Consider the following 14,306-nt stretch of genomic DNA (forward strand, 5'->3'; position numbering starts at 1 on the left):
GGAGAGCCACTGAGGGAACGCCTTCCGCCCTCCGACGCCTCCACCGTGACCTCCACTTCTGAGAGGAATTGCCCACAGATCAAGCATGGAGTGTGCCTGAATGGACATGCAGAACTCCAAGGTTCGGCCCAGTGTTGAGGGTTTTCCCAAAGGAGAGGGCCCGGCGGGCGGTGCCTCACAGCCCTCTGCCTCTGGGAGTGGCCCCTTTCTACTAAGGAGGCAAGAGGTGGCCAGGAGTCTGTCAGCGAGTTCTGCATGTCCTGGTGACCCTCCACCTGTTTCACAGGTGGGTGCAGCCTGATCTATCTAGTGAAAGTCTAGACAGACCAGACCAGCTCAACCACACAGACACTTCCTACCTGATTTGAGGACAAAAGCAGAGTATGCAATATGTGGGACAAACACACACACACACACACACACACACACACACACACACACACACACACACACACACACACACACACACTGATCAGTTGAAAGGGACAGAAGAAATGGCAAAAGTGAGAATATCTCACACACACACAACAGAGGGGGAAGAGATAGAGAAATTGGCAAATGTGAGATCATGCTAAGCAGCTTGAACTGAAAGTGACTGGAAATGTTTACGTTTGATCAGCCACCCATCCATTCTCTGCTGTGTTTCTTTTCCAGTGTCACAGGGCAGCTCGAGCCTATCCCAGCTATCTTAGGGCGAGAAGCAGGGTACACCCTCGACAGGTCACCAGTCTGTTACAGGGCTAACACATAGACGCAGAAAACCATTCGCACCTATCGCCAATTTACACTCTTCGATTACCTATTGCCACTAACTGCAGGTCGTTGGACTGTGGCAGGAAGCCGGAGTACAAGGAAAGAACCCACGCAAAAACAGGAAGAACATGCAAACTCCACACAGAGCGACGGTAGAGCTGAACTCAAGACCTTCTTCCTGTGTGGTAACGGTGCTAACCACTGTGCCGCCCGCGTGTGAGCAACCGTCTCCCAGAAATTTAAAAAAGTTCAGTTACTTTCTTTCAAGCTGCTTACACTACATTGACTTTTGTTTTTACAGAATCTCAGAAGAGGAGAGCCACTGAGGGAACGCCTTCCGCCCTCCAACGCCTCCACCGTGACCTCCACTTCTGAGAGGAATTGCCCACAGATCAAGCATGGAGTGTGCCTGAATGGACATACAGAACTCCAAGGTTCGGCCCAGTGTTGAGGGTTTTCCCAAAGGAGAGGGCCCGGCAGGCGGTGCCTCACAGCCCTCTGCCTCTGGGAGTGGCCCCTTTCTACTAAGGAGGCAAGAGGTGGCCAGGAGTCTGTCAGCGAGTTCTGCATGTCCTGGTGACCCTCCACCTGTTTCACAGGTGGGTGCAGCCTGATCTATCTAGTGAAAGTCTAGACAGACCAGACCAGCTCAACCACACAGACACTTCCTACCTGATTTGAGGACAAAAGCAGAGTATGCAATATGTGGGACAAACACAAACACACACACACACACACACTGATCAGTTGAAAGGGACAGAAGAAATGGCAAAAGTGAGAATATCTCACACACACACAACAGAGGGGGAAGAGATAGAGAAATTGGCAAATGTGAGATCATGCTAAGCAGCTTGAACTGAAAGTGACTGGAAATGTTTACGTTTGATCAGCCACCCATCCATTCTCTGCTGTGTTTCTTTTCCAGTGTCACAGGGCAGCTCGAGCCTATCCCAGCTATCTTAGGGCGAGAAGCAGGGTGCACCCTCGACAGGTCACCAGTCTGTTACAGGGCTAACACATAGACGCAGAAAACCATTCGCACCTATCGCCAATTTACACTCTTCGATTACCTATTGCCACTAACTGCAGGTCGTTGGACTGTGGCAGGAAGCCGGAGTACAAGGAAAGAACCCACGCAAAAACAGGAAGAACATGCAAACTCCACACAGAGCGACGGTAGAGCTGAACTCAAGACCTTCTTCCTGTGCGGTAACGGTGCTAACCACTGTGCCGCCCGCGTGTGAGCAACCGTCTCCCAGAAATTTAAAAAAGTTCAGTTACTTTCATTTCAAGCTTCTTACACTACATTGACTTATGTTTTTACATAATCTCAGAAGAGGAGAGCCACTGAGGGAACGCCTTCCGCCCTCCAACGCCTCCACCGTGACCTCCACTTCTGAGAGGAATTGCCCACAGATCAAGCATGGAGTGTGCCTGAATGGACATGCAGAACTCCAAGGTTCGGCCCAGTGTTGAGGGTTTTCCCAAAGGAGAGGGCCCGGCGGGCGGTGCCTCACAGCCCTCTGCCTCTGGGAGTGGCCCCTTTCTACTAAGGAGGCAAGAGGTGGCCAGGAGTCTGTCAGCGAGTTCTGCATGTCCTGGTGACCCTCCACCTGTTTCACAGGTAGGTGCAGCCTGATCTATCTAGTGAAAGTCTAGACAGACCAGACCAGCTCAACCACACAGACACTTCCTACCTGATTTGAGGACAAAAGCAGAGTATGCAATATGTGGGACACACACACACACACACACACACACTCACTCACAGATCAGTTGAAAGGGACAGAAGAAATGGCAAAAGTGAGAATATCTCACACACACACAACAGAGGGGGAAGAGATAGAGAAATTGGCAAATGTGAGATCATGCTAAGCAGCTTGAACTGAAAGTGACTGGAAATGTTTACGTTTGATCAGCCACCCATCCATTCTCTGCTGTGTTTCTTTTCCAGTGTCACAGGGCAGCTCGAGCCTATCCCAGCTATCTTAGGGCGAGAAGCAGGGTGCACCCTCGACAGGTCACCAGTCTGTTACAGGGCTAACACATAGACGCAGAAAACCATTCGCACCTATCGCCAATTTACACTCTTCGATTACCTATTGCCACTAACTGCAGGTCGTTGGACTGTGGCAGGAAGCCGGAGTACAAGGAAAGAACCCACGCAAACACAGGAAGAACATGCAAACTCCACACAGAGCGACGGTAGAGCTGAACTCAAGACCTTCTTCCTGTGCGGTAACGGTGCTAACCACTGTGCCGCCCGCGTGTGAGCAACCGTCTCCCAGAAATTTAAAAAAGTTCAGTTACTTTCTTTCAAGCTGCTTACACTACATTGACTTTTGTTTTTACAGAATCTCAGAAGAGGAGAGCCACTGAGGGAACGCCTTCCGCCCTCCGACGCCTCCACCGTGACCTCCACTTCTGAGAGGAATTGCCCACAGATCAAGCATGGAGTGTGCCTGAATGGACATACAGAACTCCAAGGTTCGGCCCAGTGTTGAGGGTTTTCCCAAAGGAGAGGGCCCGGCGGGCGGTGCCTCACAGCCCTCTGCCTCTGGGAGTGGCCCCTTTCTACTAAGGAGGCAAGAGGTGGCCAGGAGTCTGTCAGCGAGTTCTGCATGTCCTGGTGACCCTCCACCTGTTTCACAGGTGGGTGCAGCCTGATCTATCTAGTGAAAGTCTAGACAGACCAGACCAGCTCAACCACACAGACACTTCCTACCTGATTTGAGGACAAAAGCAGAGTATGCAATATGTGGGACAAACACAAACACACACACACTCACTCACAGATCAGTTGAAAGGGACAGAAGAAATGGCAAAAGTGAGAATATCTCACACACACACAACAGAGGGGGAAGAGATAGAGAAATTGGCAAATGTGAGATCATGCTAAGCAGCTTGAACTGAAAGTGACTGGAAATGTTTACGTTTGATCAGCCACCCATCCATTCTCTGCTGTGTTTCTTTTCCAGTGTCACAGGGCAGCTCGAGCCTATCCCAGCTATCTTAGGGCGAGAAGCAGGGTGCACCCTCGACAGGTCACCAGTCTGTTACAGGGCTAACACATAGACGCAGAAAACCATTCGCACCTATCGCCAATTTACACTCTTCGATTACCTATTGCCACTAACTGCAGGTCGTTGGACTGTGGCAGGAAGCCGGAGTACAAGGAAAGAACCCACGCAAACACAGGAAGAACATGCAAACTCCACACAGAGCGACGGTAGAGCTGAACTCAAGACCTTCTTCCTGTGTGGTAACGGTGCTAACCACTGTGCCGCCCGCGTGTGAGCAACCGTCTCCCAGAAATTTAAAAAAGTTCAGTTACTTTCTTTCAAGCTGCTTACACTACATTGACTTTTGTTTTTACAGAATCTCAGAAGAGGAGAGCCACTGAGGGAACGCCTTCCGCCCTCCAACGCCTCCACCATGACCTCCACTTCTGAGAGGAATTGCCCACAGATCAAGCATGGAGTGTGCCTGAATGGACATACAGAACTCCAAGGTTCGGCCCAGTGTTGAGGGTTTTCCCAAAGGAGAGGGCCCGGCGGGCGGTGCCTCACAGCCCTCTGCCTCTGGGAGTGGCCCCTTTCTACTAAGGAGGCAAGAGGTGGCCAGGAGTCTGTCAGCGAGTTCTGCATGTCCTGGTGACCCTCCACCTGTTTCACAGGTAGGTGCAGCCTGATCTATCTAGTGAAAGTCTAGACAGACCAGACCAGCTCAACCACACAGACACTTCCTACCTGATTTGAGGACAAAAGCAGAGTATGCAATATGTGGGACACACACACACACACACACACACACACACACACACACACACACACACACACACACAGATCAGTTGAAAGGGACAGAAGAAATGGCAAAAGTGAGAATATCTCACACACACACAACAGAGGGGGAAGAGATAGAGAAATTGGCAAATGTGAGATCATGCTAAGCAGCTTGAACTGAAAGTGACTGGAAATGTTTACGTTTGATCAGCCACCCATCCATTCTCTGCTGTGTTTCTTTTCCAGTGTCACAGGGCGGCTCGAGCCTATCCCAGCTATCTTAGGGCGAGAAGCAGGGTGCACCCTCGACAGGTCACCAGTCTGTTACAGGGCTAACACATAGACGCAGAAAACCATTCGCACCTATCGCCAATTTACACTCTTCGATTACCTATTGCCACTAACTGCAGGTCGTTGGACTGTGGCAGGAAGCCGGAGTACAAGGAAAGAACCCACGCAAACACAGGAAGAACATGCAAACTCCACACAGAGCGACGGTAGAGCTGAACTCAAGACCTTCTTCCTGTGCGGTAACGGTGCTAACCACTGTGCCGCCCGCGTGTGAGCAACCGTCTCCCAGAAATTTAAAAAAGTTCAGTTACTTTCTTTCAAGCTGCTTACACTACATTGACTTATGTTTTTACAGAATCTCAGAAGAGGAGAGCCACTGAGGGAACGCCTTCCGCCCTCCGACGCCTCCACCGTGACCTCCACTTCTGAGAGGAATTGCCCACAGATCAAGCATGGAGTGTGCCTGAATGGACATACAGAACTCCAAGGTTCGGCCCAGTGTTGAGGGTTTTCCCAAAGGAGAGGGCCCGGCGGGCGGTGCCTCACAGCCCTCTGCCTCTGGGAGTGGCCCCTTTCTACTAAGGAGGCAAGAGGTGGCCAGGAGTCTGTCAGCAAGTTCTGCATGTCCTGGTGACCCTCCACCTGTTTCACAGGTGGGTGCAGCCTGATCTATCTAGTGAAAGTCTAGACAGACCAGACCAGCTCAACCACACAGACACTTCCTACCTGATTTGAGGACAAAAGCAGAGTATGCAATATGTGGGACACACACACACACACACACACACACACACACACACACTCACACACACACACACTCACACACACACACACACATCAGTTGAAAGGGACAGAAGAAATGGCAAAAGTGAGAATATCTCACACACACACACAACAGAGGGGGAAGAGATAGAGAAATTGGCAAATGTGAGATCATGCTAAGCAGCTTGAACTGAAAGTGACTGGAAATGTTTACGTTTGATCAGCCACCCATCCATTCTCTGCTGTGTTTCTTTTCCAGTGTCACAGGGCAGCTCGAGCCTATCCCAGCTATCTTAGGGCGAGAAGCAGGGTGCACCCTCGACAGGTCACCAGTCTGTTACAGGGCTAACACATAGACGCAGAAAACCATTCGCACCTATCGCCAATTTACACTCTTCGATTACCTATTGCCACTAACTGCAGGTCGTTGGACTGTGGCAGGAAGCCGGAGTACAAGGAAAGAACCCACGCAAACACAGGAAGAACATGCAAACTCCACACAGAGCGACGGTAGAGCTGAACTCAAGACCTTCTTCCTGTGCGGTAACGGTGCTAACCACTGTGCCGCCCGCGTGTGAGCAACCGTCTCCCAGAAATTTAAAAAAGTTCAGTTACTTTCTTTCAAGCTGCTTACACTACATTGACTTTTGTTTTTACAGAATCTCAGAAGAGGAGAGCCACTGAGGGAACGCCTTCCGCCCTCCGACGCCTCCACCGTGACCTCCACTTCTGAGAGGAATTGCCCACAGATCAAGCATGGAGTGTGCCTGAATGGACATACAGAACTCCAAGGTTCGGCCCAGTGTTGAGGGTTTTCCCAAAGGAGAGGGCCCGGCGGGCGGTGCCTCACAGCCCTCTGCCTCTGGGAGTGGCCCCTTTCTACTAAGGAGGCAAGAGGTGGCCAGGAGTCTGTCAGCGAGTTCTGCATGTCCTGGTGACCCTCCACCTGTTTCACAGGTGGGTGCAGCCTGATCTATCTAGTGAAAGTCTAGACAGACCAGACCAGCTCAACCACACAGACACTTCCTACCTGATTTGAGGACAAAAGCAGAGTATGCAATATGTGGGACAAACACAAACACACACACACTCACTCACAGATCAGTTGAAAGGGACAGAAGAAATGGCAAAAGTGAGAATATCTCACACACACACAACAGAGGGGGAAGAGATAGAGAAATTGGCAAATGTGAGATCATGCTAAGCAGCTTGAACTGAAAGTGACTGGAAATGTTTACGTTTGATCAGCCACCCATCCATTCTCTGCTGTGTTTCTTTTCCAGTGTCACAGGGCAGCTCGAGCCTATCCCAGCTATCTTAGGGCGAGAAGCAGGGTGCACCCTCGACAGGTCACCAGTCTGTTACAGGGCTAACACATAGACGCAGAAAACCATTCGCACCTATCGCCAATTTACACTCTTCGATTACCTATTGCCACTAACTGCAGGTCGTTGGACTGTGGCAGGAAGCCGGAGTACAAGGAAAGAACCCACGCAAAAGCAGGAAGAACATGCAAACTCCACACAGAGCGACGGTAGAGCTGAACTCAAGACCTTCTTCCTGTGCGGTAACGGTGCTAACCACTGTGCCGCCCGCGTGTGAGCAACCGTCTCCCAGAAATTTAAAAAAGTTCAGTTACTTTCATTTCAAGCTGCTTACACTACATTGACTTTTGTTTTTACAGAATCTCAGAAGAGGAGAGCCACTGAGGGAACGCCTTCCGCCCTCCGACGCCTCCACCGTGACCTCCACTTCTGAGAGGAATTGCCCACAGATCAAGCATGGAGTGTGCCTGAATGGACATGCAGAACTCCAAGGTTCGGCCCAGTGTTGAGGGTTTTCCCAAAGGAGAGGGCCCGGCGGGCGGTGCCTCACAGCCCTCTGCCTCTGGGAGTGGCCCCTTTCTACTAAGGAGGCAAGAGGTGGCCAGGAGTCTGTCAGCGAGTTCTGCATGTCCTGGTGACCCTCCACCTGTTTCACAGGTAGGTGCAGCCTGATCTATCTAGTGAAAGTCTAGACAGACCAGACCAGCTCAACCACACAGACACTTCCTACCTGATTTGAGGACAAAAGCAGAGTATGCAATATGTGGGACACACACACACACACACACACACACACACACACACACACAGATCAGTTGAAAGGGACAGAAGAAATGGCAAAAGTGAGAATATCTCACACACACACAACAGAGGGGGAAGAGATAGAGAAATTGGCAAATGTGAGATCATGCTAAGCAGCTTGAACTGAAAGTGACTGGAAATGTTTACGTTTGATCAGCCACCCATCCATTCTCTGCTGTGTTTCTTTTCCAGTGTCACAGGGCGGCTCGAGCCTATCCCAGCTATCTTAGGGCGAGAAGCAGGGTGCACCCTCGACAGGTCACCAGTCTGTTACAGGGCTAACACATAGAAGCAGAAAACCATTCGCACCTATCGCCAATTTACACTCTTCGATTACCTATTGCCACTAACTGCAGGTCGTTGGACTGTGGCAGGAAGCCGGAGTACAAGGAAAGAACCCACGCAAACACAGGAAGAACATGCAAACTCCACACAGAGCGACGGTAGAGCTGAACTCAAGACCTTCTTCCTGTGCGGTAACGGTGCTAACCACTGTGCCGCCCGCGTGTGAGCAACCGTCTCCCAGAAATTTAAAAAAGTTCAGTTACTTTCTTTCAAGCTGCTTACACTACATTGACTTATGTTTTTACAGAATCTCAGAAGAGGAGAGCCACTGAGGGAACGCCTTCCGCCCTCCGACGCCTCCACCGTGACCTCCACTTCTGAGAGGAATTGCCCACAGATCAAGCATGGAGTGTGCCTGAATGGACATACAGAACTCCAAGGTTCGGCCCAGTGTTGAGGGTTTTCCCAAAGGAGAGGGCCCGGCGGGCGGTGCCTCACAGCCCTCTGCCTCTGGGAGTGGCCCCTTTCTACTAAGGAGGCAAGAGGTGGCCAGGAGTCTGTCAGCAAGTTCTGCATGTCCTGGTGACCCTCCACCTGTTTCACAGGTGGGTGCAGCCTGATCTATCTAGTGAAAGTCTAGACAGACCAGACCAGCTCAACCACACAGACACTTCCTACCTGATTTGAGGACAAAAGCAGAGTATGCAATATGTGGGACACACACACACACACACACACACACACACACTCACACACACACACACACACACACACATCAGTTGAAAGGGACAGAAGAAATGGCAAAAGTGAGAATATCTCACACACACACACAACAGAGGGGGAAGAGATAGAGAAATTGGCAAATGTGAGATCATGCTAAGCAGCTTGAACTGAAAGTGACTGGAAATGTTTACGTTTGATCAGCCACCCATCCATTCTCTGCTGTGTTTCTTTTCCAGTGTCACAGGGCAGCTCGAGCCTATCCCAGCTATCTTAGGGCGAGAAGCAGGGTGCACCCTCGACAGGTCACCAGTCTGTTACAGGGCTAACACATAGACGCAGAAAACCATTCGCACCTATCGCCAATTTACACTCTTCGATTACCTATTGCCACTAACTGCAGGTCGTTGGACTGTGGCAGGAAGCCGGAGTACAAGGAAAGAACCCACGCAAACACAGGAAGAACATGCAAACTCCACACAGAGCGACGGTAGAGCTGAACTCAAGACCTTCTTCCTGTGCGGTAACGGTGCTAACCACTGTGCCGCCCGCGTGTGAGCAACCGTCTCCCAGAAATTTAAAAAAGTTCAGTTACTTTCTTTCAAGCTTCTTACACTACATTGACTTTTGTTTTTACAGAATCTCAGAAGAGGAGAGCCACTGAGGGAACGCCTTCCGCCCTCCGACGCCTCCACCGTGACCTCCACTTCTGAGAGGAATTGCCCACAGATCAAGCATGGAGTGTGCCTGAATGGACATACAGAACTCCAAGGTTCGGCCCAGTGTTGAGGGTTTTCCCAAAGGAGAGGGCCCGGCGGGCGGTGCCTCACAGCCCTCTGCCTCTGGGAGTGGCCCCTTTCTACTAAGGAGGCAAGAGGTGGCCAGGAGTCTGTCAGCGAGTTCTGCATGTCCTGGTGACCCTCCACCTGTTTCACAGGTGGGTGCAGCCTGATCTATCTAGTGAAAGTCTAGACAGACCAGACCAGCTCAACCACACAGACACTTCCTACCTGATTTGAGGACAAAAGCAGAGTATGCAATATGTGGGACAAACACAAACACACACACACTCACTCACAGATCAGTTGAAAGGGACAGAAGAAATGGCAAAAGTGAGAATATCTCACACACACACAACAGAGGGGGAAGAGATAGAGAAATTGGCAAATGTGAGATCATGCTAAGCAGCTTGAACTGAAAGTGACTGGAAATGTTTACGTTTGATCAGCCACCCATCCATTCTCTGCTGTGTTTCTTTTCCAGTGTCACAGGGCAGCTCGAGCCTATCCCAGCTATCTTAGGGCGAGAAGCAGGGTGCACCCTCGACAGGTCACCAGTCTGTTACAGGGCTAACACATAGACGCAGAAAACCATTCGCACCTATCGCCAATTTACACTCTTCGATTACCTATTGCCACTAACTGCAGGTCGTTGGACTGTGGCAGGAAGCCGGAGTACAAGGAAAGAACCCACGCAAAAGCAGGAAGAACATGCAAACTCCACACAGAGCGACGGTAGAGCTGAACTCAAGACCTTCTTCCTGTGCGGTAACGGTGCTAACCACTGTGCCGCCCGCGTGTGAGCAACCGTCTCCCAGAAATTTAAAAAAGTTCAGTTACTTTCATTTCAAGCTGCTTACACTACATTGACTTTTGTTTTTACAGAATCTCAGAAGAGGAGAGCCACTGAGGGAACGCCTTCCGCCCTCCGACGCCTCCACCGTGACCTCCACTTCTGAGAGGAATTGCCCACAGATCAAGTATGGAGTGTGCCTGAATGGACATGCAGAACTCCAAGGTTCGGCCCAGTGTTGAGGGTTTTCCCAAAGGAGAGGGCCCGGCGGGCGGTGCCTCACAGCCCTCTGCCTCTGGGAGTGGCCCCTTTCTACTAAGGAGGCAAGAGGTGGCCAGGAGTCTGTCAGCGAGTTCTGCATGTCCTGGTGACCCTCCACCTGTTTCACAGGTAGGTGCAGCCTGATCTATCTAGTGAAAGTCTAGACAGACCAGACCAGCTCAACCACACAGACACTTCCTACCTGATTTGAGGACAAAAGCAGAGTATGCAATATGTGGGACACACACACACACACACACACACACACACACACACACACACACACACACACACACACACACACACACAGATCAGTTGAAAGGGACAGAAGAAATGGCAAAAGTGAGAATATCTCACACACACACAACAGAGGGGGAAGAGATAGAGAAATTGACAAATGTGAGATCATGCTAAGCAGCTTGAACTGAAAGTGACTGGAAATGTTTACGTTTGATCAGCCACCCATCCATTCTCTGCTGTGTTTCTTTTCCAGTGTCACAGGGCAGCTCGAGCCTATCCCAGCTATCTTAGGGCGAGAAGCAGGGTGCACCCTCGACAGGTCACCAGTCTGTTACAGGGCTAACACATAGACGCAGAAAACCATTCGCACCTATCGCCAATTTACACTCTTCGATTACCTATTGCCACTAACTGCAGGTCGTTGGACTGTGGCAGGAAGCCGGAGTACAAGGAAAGAACCCACGCAAAAACAGGAAGAACATGCAAACTCCACACAGAGCGACGGTAGAGCTGAACTCAAGACCTTCTTCCTGTGCGGTAACGGTGCTAACCACTGTGCCGCCCGCGTGTGAGCAACCGTCTCCCAGAAATTTAAAAAAGTTCAGTTACTTTCATTTCAAGCTGCTTACACTACATTGACTTATTTTTTTACAGAATCTCAGAAGAGGAGAGCCACTGAGGGAACGCCTTCCGCCCTCCGACGCCTCCACCGTGACCTCCACTTCTGAGAGGAATTGCCCACAGATCAAGCATGGAGTGTGCCTGAATGGACATGCAGAACTCCAAGGTTCGGCCCAGTGTTGAGGGTTTTCCCAAAGGAGAGGGCCCGGCGGGCGGTGCCTCACAGCCCTCTGCCTCTGGGAGTGGCCCCTTTCTACTAAGGAGGCAAGAGGTGGCCAGGAGTCTGTCAGCGAGTTCTGCATGTCCTGGTGACCCTCCACCTGTTTCACAGGTAGGTGCAGCCTGATCTATCTAGTGAAAGTCTAGACAGACCAGACCAGCTCAACCACACAGACACTTCCTACCTGATTTGAGGACAAAAGCAGAGTATGCAATATGTGGGACAAACACACACACACACACACACACACACACACACACACACACAGATCAGTTGAAAGGGACAGAAGAAATGGCAAAAGTGAGAATATCTCACACACACACAACAGAGGGGGAAGAGATAGAGAAATTGGCAAATGTGAGATCATGCTAAGCAGCTTGAACTGAAAGTGACTGGAAATGTTTACGTTTGATCAGCCACCCATCCATTCTCTGCTGTGTTTCTTTTCCAGTGTCACAGGGCAGCTCGAGCCTATCCCAGCTATCTTAGGGCGAGAAGCAGGGTGCACCCTCGACAGGTCACCAGTCTGTTACAGGGCTAACACATAGACGCAGAAAACCATTCGCACCTATCGCCAATTTACACTCTTCGATTACCTATTGCCACTAACTGCAGGTCGTTGGACTGTGGCAGGAAGCCGGAGTACAAGGAAAGAACCCACGCAAAAGCAGGAAGAACATGCAAACTCCACACAGAGCGACGGTAGAGCTGAACTCAAGACCTTCTTCCTGTGCGGTAACGGTGCTAACCACTGTGCCGCCCGCGTGTGAGCAACCGTCTCCCAGAAATTTAAAAAAGTTCAGTTACTTTCATTTCAAGCTGCTTACACTACATTGACTTTTGTTTTTACAGAATCTCAGAAGAGGAGAGCCACTGAGGGAACGCCTTCCGCCCTCCGACGCCTCCACCGTGACCTCCACTTCTGAGAGGAATTGCCCACAGATCAAGTATGGAGTGTGCCTGAATGGACATGCAGAACTCCAAGGTTCGGCCCAGTGTTGAGGGTTTTCCCAAAGGAGAGGGCCCGGCGGGCGGTGCCTCACAGCCCTCTGCCTCTGGGAGTGGCCCCTTTCTACTAAGGAGGCAAGAGGTGGCCAGGAGTCTGTCAGCGAGTTCTGCATGTCCTGGTGACCCTCCACCTGTTTCACAGGTAGGTGCAGCCTGATCTATCTAGTGAAAGTCTAGACAGACCAGACCAGCTCAACCACACAGACACTTCCTACCTGATTTGAGGACAAAAGCAGAGTATGCAATATGTGGGACACACACACACACACACACACACACACACACACACACACACACACACACACACACACACACAGATCAGTTGAAAGGGACAGAAGAAATGGCAAAAGTGAGAATATCTCACACACACACAACAGAGGGGGAAGAGATAGAGAAATTGGCAAATGTGAGATCATGCTAAGCAGCTTGAACTGAAAGTGACTGGAAATGTTTACGTTTGATCAGCCACCCATCCATTCTCTGCTGTGTTTCTTTTCCAGTGTCACAGGGCAGCTCGAGCCTATCCCAGCTATCTTAGGGCGAGAAGCAGGGTGCACCCTCGACAGGTCACCAGTCTGTTACAGGGCTAACACATAGACGCAGAAAACCATTCGCACCTATCGCCAATTTACACTCTTCGATTACCTATTGCCACTAACTGCAGGTCGTTGGACTGTGGCAGGAAGCCGGAGTACAAGGAAAGAACCCACGCAAAAACAGGAAGAACATGCAAACTCCACACAGAGCGACGGTAGAGCTGAACTCAAGACCTTCTTCCTGTGCGGTAACGGTGCTAACCACTGTGCCGCCCGCGTGTGAGCAACCGTCTCCCAGAAATTTAAAAAAGTTCAGTTACTTTCATTTCAAGCTGCTTACACTACATTGACTTATGTTTTTACATAATCTCAGAAGAGGAGAGCCACTGAGGGAACGCCTTCCGCCCTCCAACGCCTCCACCGTGACCTCCACTTCTGAGAGGAATTGCCCACAGATCAAGCATGGAGTGTGCCTGAATGGACATGCAGAACTCCAAGGTTCGGCCCAGTGTTGAGGGTTTTCCCAAAGGAGAGGGCCCGGCGGGCGGTGCCTCACAGCCCTCTGCCTCTGGGAGTGGCCCCTTTCTACTAAGGAGGCAAGAGGTGGCCAGGAGTCTGTCAGCGAGTTCTGCATGTCCTGGTGACCCTCCACCTGTTTCACAGGTAGGTGCAGCCTGATCTATCTAGTGAAAGTCTAGACAGACCAGACCAGCTCAACCACACAGACACTTCCTACCTGATTTGAGGACAAAAGCAGAGTATGCAATATGTGGGACACACACACACACACACACACACACACACACACAGATCAGTTGAAAGGGACAGAAGAAATGGCAAAAGTGAGAATATCTCACACACACACAACAGAGGGGGAAGAGATAGAGAAATTGGCAAATGTGAGATCATGCTAAGCAGCTTGAACTGAAAGTGACTGGAAATGTTTACGTTTGATCAGCCACCCATCCATTCTCTGCTGTGTTTCTTTTCCAGTGTCACAGGGCAGCTCGAGCCTATCCCAGCTATCTTAGGGCGAGAAGCAGGGTGCACCCTCGACAGGTCACCAGTCTGTTACAGGGCTAACACATAGACGCAGAAAACCATTCGCACCTATCGCCAATTTACACTC

Source organism: Rhamphochromis longiceps, linkage group LG12 (genome assembly GCF_057381845.1).
Source record: "Rhamphochromis longiceps isolate RC_006_pf linkage group LG12, R_longiceps_female_GT1.1, whole genome shotgun sequence".
Lineage (NCBI taxonomy): Eukaryota > Metazoa > Chordata > Actinopteri > Cichliformes > Cichlidae > Rhamphochromis > Rhamphochromis longiceps.